The sequence below is a fragment of the Ambystoma mexicanum genome, chromosome 1q (assembly GCF_040938575.1).
Source record: "Ambystoma mexicanum isolate Mex_15411 chromosome 1q, UKY_AmexF1_1, whole genome shotgun sequence".
In the NCBI taxonomy this organism is placed as follows: domain Eukaryota; kingdom Metazoa; phylum Chordata; class Amphibia; order Caudata; family Ambystomatidae; genus Ambystoma; species Ambystoma mexicanum.
In genome coordinates, this window is record NC_090922.1 from 23,292,030 (window position 1) to 23,298,769 (window position 6,740).

Below are 6,740 nucleotides of genomic sequence, written 5' to 3' on the forward strand. Positions count from 1 at the left end.
TTATACAGATGATCAACACAATGAAGGGTGTGTGACACCGACCATACAAAAGGTAGGGATGATGCAGAAAGGGAGGGGGCTGGCTCAGTATATACCATGGCCACTCACACAGAAATACAACTTAATGGCTACATCAAATCCAATTGGGTTGGAAGTGTTGACTCTCGCACTGCCTGTGAGTAGGTTGCATTCTTTGGGGTGTTCATTTTGCTGTATGATTTTACAATTGGTGTTGTGTTAGTCATGTGTCAGTGTTCTATTTGGTAATTGTGTGGTGTATTTGCAGGAATATGGAGAGTTTTAGTAGGGTTAATGATAAGAATGGGGAGATCCTTCTGCCGATGTTGCATAGATATTTGGTATCTATGCAACAGATATTTTGACTGAAGTTACTTTTGCACTGGTTAGAGATATTACGGTTTCTTTTATTGGTCCTGCCCAGTTTGGTTAAGTTGACCCGAGTGTCCAAAGGTGACCCCATAGTTTGTTTTGTATCTCTTTGTCTTGAGGTTGGGTGTTTCTCTTAAACTGGGTTTATGTCTTAGGTTTGCAAATTATAGGTTTTTTTGTATGATTTCCTGAGGGTCTGGCATTCTTCTATTGCGTGTGTTTCCTTGGAGAATGAGTTCCATAGCTTTGTTGAGAGTTAGGACAAGACTGATCTACTATATTTCATTTTCAATTATAGTTTGGATTCAAGACATATGTCATCCCAGGGTTCGTTTTCAGTCTATAGAAAGAGGTTTTTCTTGCAGGAATTCTGCTCCCTAGTAATGTACTGTTCTGTGGGTTATGTAGAGTGATTTGTAGGATCTTTTAATTGAGTGATATCTAATTTAGATTATTTTCCACCCATTCAAATCAGGTGAACACAATTTTTATGTATTTAATAAAGTTCATTTTATGAACCTGGAAGCCCCAATTTCACATAATCGATTCCCTAGAGCACCCTTCCTCTTTTGGGCCAAGAAACATGCAGGGTTACACAGAAAGTCGATTGATTAATAAAAATAGAAATAATTGAACCAATGTTCATATAAAAAAATATACATTTATGAAATTCCAAGGACAATGGTGACTCCCATGATGAACTATCAATATACTATTAACCACAATTGTCAATGTCATATTTACAGGTATACAGACTTTTCTAACACACACATCACCATTTACACTTTTTTAATAAAAAGTAAATTAAATCAGAACATCCCTGCCTATCTAAATATCTATACTTATTTGGAACAAACATAAAAACCTCCTCTCTACCCAAGAGACATGTGAGCATCTCAAACAGCATTCCAGAAAACTCAATTTAAAAGACAGGCTACTTAACTTAAGAGATGTTTCTGTTGCATTAATGTGCAAAAGTGTGCATTTGCCATTTTGAATAGACAACTGAAAGGTGGGGAAATGGATGGCAGTAAATAAGCTTTTTTCCTGTTTTCTTGAGTTGATCAGCACAATTAACAGGACAATATTTTGTGATATAACCAGGAAATTACTTAAATTACCCTATCTTTCTAGGTATGTACACAGTGAGAGATTATTGTGGCTCCCAGGACACTTCTTCTGTGCTTGTACATTACACAGTGTTGTCAGGGGATCTCCCCATATAAACACCACCAGACCTGTTCTACCAGATCTATAATTCCAGAAGTACAAACACTTATGAAATATTTCTAATTTCCAAAAATGTACAGTACATTTATATACCCCCGCCCACTCAGTACTTTTATGAATAAAAAGGGCTGGGTTTTAATCTATTCCCTTTTAGAGTATTGCTCCTCCAGAATTATTTCCCCCTTAATATTATACTTATATAGGACATTTATTTTGGCTGTCTCATAGACAGGTGGTTACCCTCTTAAGAACTGGTTTCATTCTCCACCTCTAGGAACAGGTGAGCATAGTTCAGCAGGATAGGGTCAGCTTCGCTCCACAGCCTGGTTTCCCTCTTTCTGTATTGGGCCTGTCTGCTGTTTCTTCAACTGACGAAAGCCTCGGGTATACATTCCAGGAAGGCCTCACTTACAGTGCTCTGTTAATAATCTAAAATGTGTCCAAAGGAAAGCAATCTATTCCATTCACCTTTCTGTTTTTGCCATTTCTCCTTTTTCTCCTGCTTCCCATCCATCAGTCAGCCACTCAAGTCATTAAGTGAGAGAGTGAGTGTCCCCAGAATCCATAGGTTTGGACATTTATAGATCAGAAACCACTCCCTTTAGAGTTGTGTATCATTTATCTAATCTAATTGGTCAGTGTATGTGATTGGACAGTGTTCCAAAAGTTACATCACACTAAGCCATCCCCGTTGTACTCATTGGGCATATTAATGAGGAGGGCAGTCCAACAGGAGTGACTTTTAGACGCAGTTTTCCTCCCATTTGATATAATGTCATCTTGGAAAATTCGACATTAAACAATTGTAATTTCCTGAAACATCATGTTCCTCATATGTGATCATGTTACTAATCAGTTCAACATATTACTCCCACTTAGGTGTATCAAATGATGCGATTCTCATCTTAGCACGACCTGTGATATGTGTTTTTATAGATTTTTCAATTTTATTTTACACACAAATTAACATTTTTCAATGTAAGAATAACAGCCTATCCAGCACGGATGCTACGATATATGAATCACTAATGCGCTCTGTGTCTGCACAAAGATATTCACATTTGCCTAATTTCCATAATGAAATAACAAAAACATTTTGCATTCAGCTGATAGAGTTTTTCACCCTGAAATACCTTTCTATGACCTTCTGATCACATGCTATTTACAAAAATGTGCATTTCATAGGATAAATCACAATATGAAATTGCATCTCCAGTTTCTGGCTGGTAACAGACATTTGGTGTCAGTGCCTTTAGAGCACAGAGCTTGTCCTTTATGACTGCTGAGAAGTCATGGTTTTCATGATGCAAGTTGTTTAGGTTTCATTTTTCATAGTCGTGTCATGTTGAAGAGTAGTGTCGATAGGGATGAGCCTTGTGTAACCCCACAGGTTGGTGTGCACGGTTCTGTGCAGAAGACAGGTAAACAGGTGGTTTCTGTTCTTTCTGTTAGGAAGAACTTTATTCATAGTACTGCATTGCTTCTAATCCCTATTCCTGTTTGTTTGTTTCTTTCTTTCTTTCTTTCTTTCTTTATTTATTTGTAATGCGCATCAGACCCAGGGGTATCAGGGCGCAGGATACATGGATATTTTCAGCTTAGGGTCACATGGTTACAGCAATACACTCATATAATACAGTTAAGGATTGATTACAACAATAAGGTATATACATGTAGTAAACAAGTTGGGCGTCTTTACATAGGCAGACTTAATAAAGTCTAATACAGTATAAGGTCTATTATCTATTTACAGTGCAAATGAGTAGGGATAGTAGGCCAGTAGCTGGTGTATATGTAGTGATCATTTTCTTTGAACCAATTGATCTTTTATGTCTGGATTCCTTTGATGAGAGTTGAGAAGTCAACTGTATCGAAGGCCACCAAAGGTCTAGTAGTATTAGTGCTGAATTGATGGCGGAGTCCTAGTTAGTTTTTAGGTTATCCCAAAGGGAGAGTAGTGCCGATTCAATTCCTTTCATGGGTCTGAAGCCGACTCTTGCATTATTCAGAAATTCAGGATTTGTCCATATACGTAGGTTCCTAGGAGTGATGCATGACATCCAATTGATGTGGCTTGAATAATTATGAGAGATACTAGACACATAGCATAAAGACAGGTATGGCTTACATTTAAAGTTTACAACGGCCACCAGGATAATAACTCTCATAGCTATGTGGTTTTGGGAGCAGCAGTGCATGTCGCCTAAGCTGCTAATACTTAGTTATCACTGCAGCTGTCAAAAGAGCACATTGTATACCTAAACCTGCTCTGTGCCATTAGAGAGCAGACCCCAGAAATCGATGTACTGATCCAGCAGGGCACAGGAGTACACTTTGCCTTTGGCATGCAGCTTAGGAAAGGGGGACTTGGTTGTTAGGTCACCCTTCTTGAGAAATAATTGCCTGCATCATTTTATTAATTAATACAAATGTAAAATGCCAGTGCTTCCACACCATTGCCAGATGGTAATTCCTCACATACAGTACCTTACATGTGTGGAGTAAACAGCTGACAAAACATTAATCTTCAATCAGAGAGGGTAGTAACTGCACCCACCGTTGAAGGATACCCAATATATATTTTTTGGGTGGTATGGGCAAGAATGATGTGCTGGGTCAAGCTCAAAACCAATGGGCACAAATGCAGCCAACTGATAGGCAGGATGGATGCCAATGAAGATGATTGGATGGGGAAAGCATCAACTGATTGTAAGGGTGCAGCAGTAAGGCTCGGACACAATGGTGGCATGTTTGATCTCTTCCCAAAGTACAGTGTTCATGGTAGTTCAAACAAACATAAAACTCCCCAGTCAACTTGGGCAAAAAGGTGATGAAACAAAAACAATGTTCATAAATGTAAGACTTCAAAACTAGGGTTGACTACCTTTCACCAGGATTTCTGCTCGTCTCACTTTCCTTCATTTTGGGCTTGTGAGCACTTTTATCCTCTTAAGCAAACGTCACAAGACAATTCACAGGGATATGCTGCTTGGATTGACAGCTCTTTTTTTCCACCAACTTCATACAGTCGGTTATCAAATGTAGGATTCCTTTCATTCTTCCTCTCAATGTCTCACATAGATGCGGGTCCTTGACTCGCAATATAGCTCGGTTCACTCTCCTGTCTCTCTTTCACATGGGTGCAGGTCCCAGACTCACAGTTTGTTGTCATATCTGTTCGGTTCACTCTCATACCAAACATATGAGTCCTCTATTTTGGTTATGCTCAGCTTCACATATGGGTGCTGGTCCTAGATTCGCATTTAGTTATCATATCTTTGTAGTTCACTTTCCTGCCAAACATATGATTCCACTCTCTTGTTGGTTCCTGGGGTACCAGACCTGCTAATACTTTTCTTTGCATGTAAGTGTGGGTTCCAGGCTCGCAATGTCCCTTCAGGGACCCCAAACCTCCATTTCCAATATTTGTAGTTACCCCATTGCTTCCTCGGACCTCCAAGGCCTCCTGGGTAACCTGCATACTTGTTTCCTTTCCCCAGCAGCTGCGTTATTCCTCGAGGCTCTGGTAGCATTCGGGGCAGTGGCAGAGTCTACAGCAGTTCTGCAGGTGTTTGTTTCTACCCAGCGGCACATCCTTTCTGCAGGCGGTTCGCCGAAGTCTGGGAGTCTGGGATGCCCAGAGGTACGTCTCGGCAGCAGCTCGAGCAGTTCTTCCTGCTTGGACTACGTTTAATCTCCCCTTCCCCACATTGCAGCGCCCGGTATAGCTTTTCTCTGCCCACCCGGTGCACGGCTGCTGCAGTCCCTCCTCAGAGGCTCGTTCTCCCTCTGTCTTCCAGCTGAGCTCCTTTTAAACTGTGCTGATTTAGTGTATTCCTTCGGGAAAATTAAATCTCATGAGAAGCTACACAGCTCATTCTGCTTCTCCCGAGTGATCCCCGGACACTCGATCATCCTCTTTTTCAGAGTACTCACTCTAGATTCAGATGCAAGATACTTAGTATTTTAGGTTGTTAAAGTATATTAAAGTAACTGATCTGTCAACAGAGCACATTTCCTCTACTTAGGGAGGGGGAGGAGGATTATTTATTTGAGAAAGGAAAGGATGTAATAAGGTGGGGGCATACCGTGTTCCCTGAGAAGAGTTGCCCCCAATCCGATACAGGGTTTCCTTCGCATGAGATCCTCCCTCAGTACACCACCCCTAGGGGGACTACTGTACTGTGGACGCATCACCCTGTCCCATGGGAAAGGTCTCCCCCTAGGGAAAAAGGGGCAACATTCTCATATTCATCACATGATCCTTGAACTAACAGTTTGAGGGCACATGCAAGGGTTGTGCATTATACTGCAAAGAAGACAGACAATTATGTCAAAGAGAGACAGTGACGGATTATGGCGCATGAGGGCATGTCCAAAGATGGAATGTGAGGAAGCAAGAGGCCAGGGTTCAGTTATCAAGAAATACATTGCACCTACTTTTTGACACAACCCTGGCCCCAAAAAAGCACACACACAGGGTTCACAAAGCGCCATCATTACATGTTTACTGCTGTGTTTGTAATTTTATTCTAGAGAACATGCTCTTACACAGAGTAGCTAAGTAAATGAAAACAACCTTTGTGCGGAAAGGAATGGACCTGCTGGAGGCCAGTGAATCGTCCTGCTCTGGCTCTTTGAGAATATGAACCTCTCTGCTATCCAGGCAAAGAGATTGACCATCGAGCCCAAAGACATTCATGTTTTTTAAACTGTGAATTTGTTCCCTGAGTTCATGTATTTAGTTCATATTTTACACTGAGATACTGTTTTCAACTAATATTTACTATCAGGAGATGTCGTCCATTTGCTGTGTTTGACTTTTACTATTTTTAGTGCATTTTTAAAACCGGATCCCGTCAAATGGTGGTATTTGTGCATGGTATGTGGCCTGCTTTATCTTGCAATGTTTTATTATGTTGCTTGGCCTTCAGTCTTACTGTTTCTATGTTGTTAGAAAGCATGCTTCTGGAGGCAGCAGGTAAAGTTGACACAGGTTCCTTTTATTAAGATGGCATCCATAGGACAGGAACATGAAGGAGCTGGAGCTGAGCCCACTGACTCCCACCACCCAGGCTACATGGCTCTAACTGCCTGGGATGGAACTCTGTAAATACCAA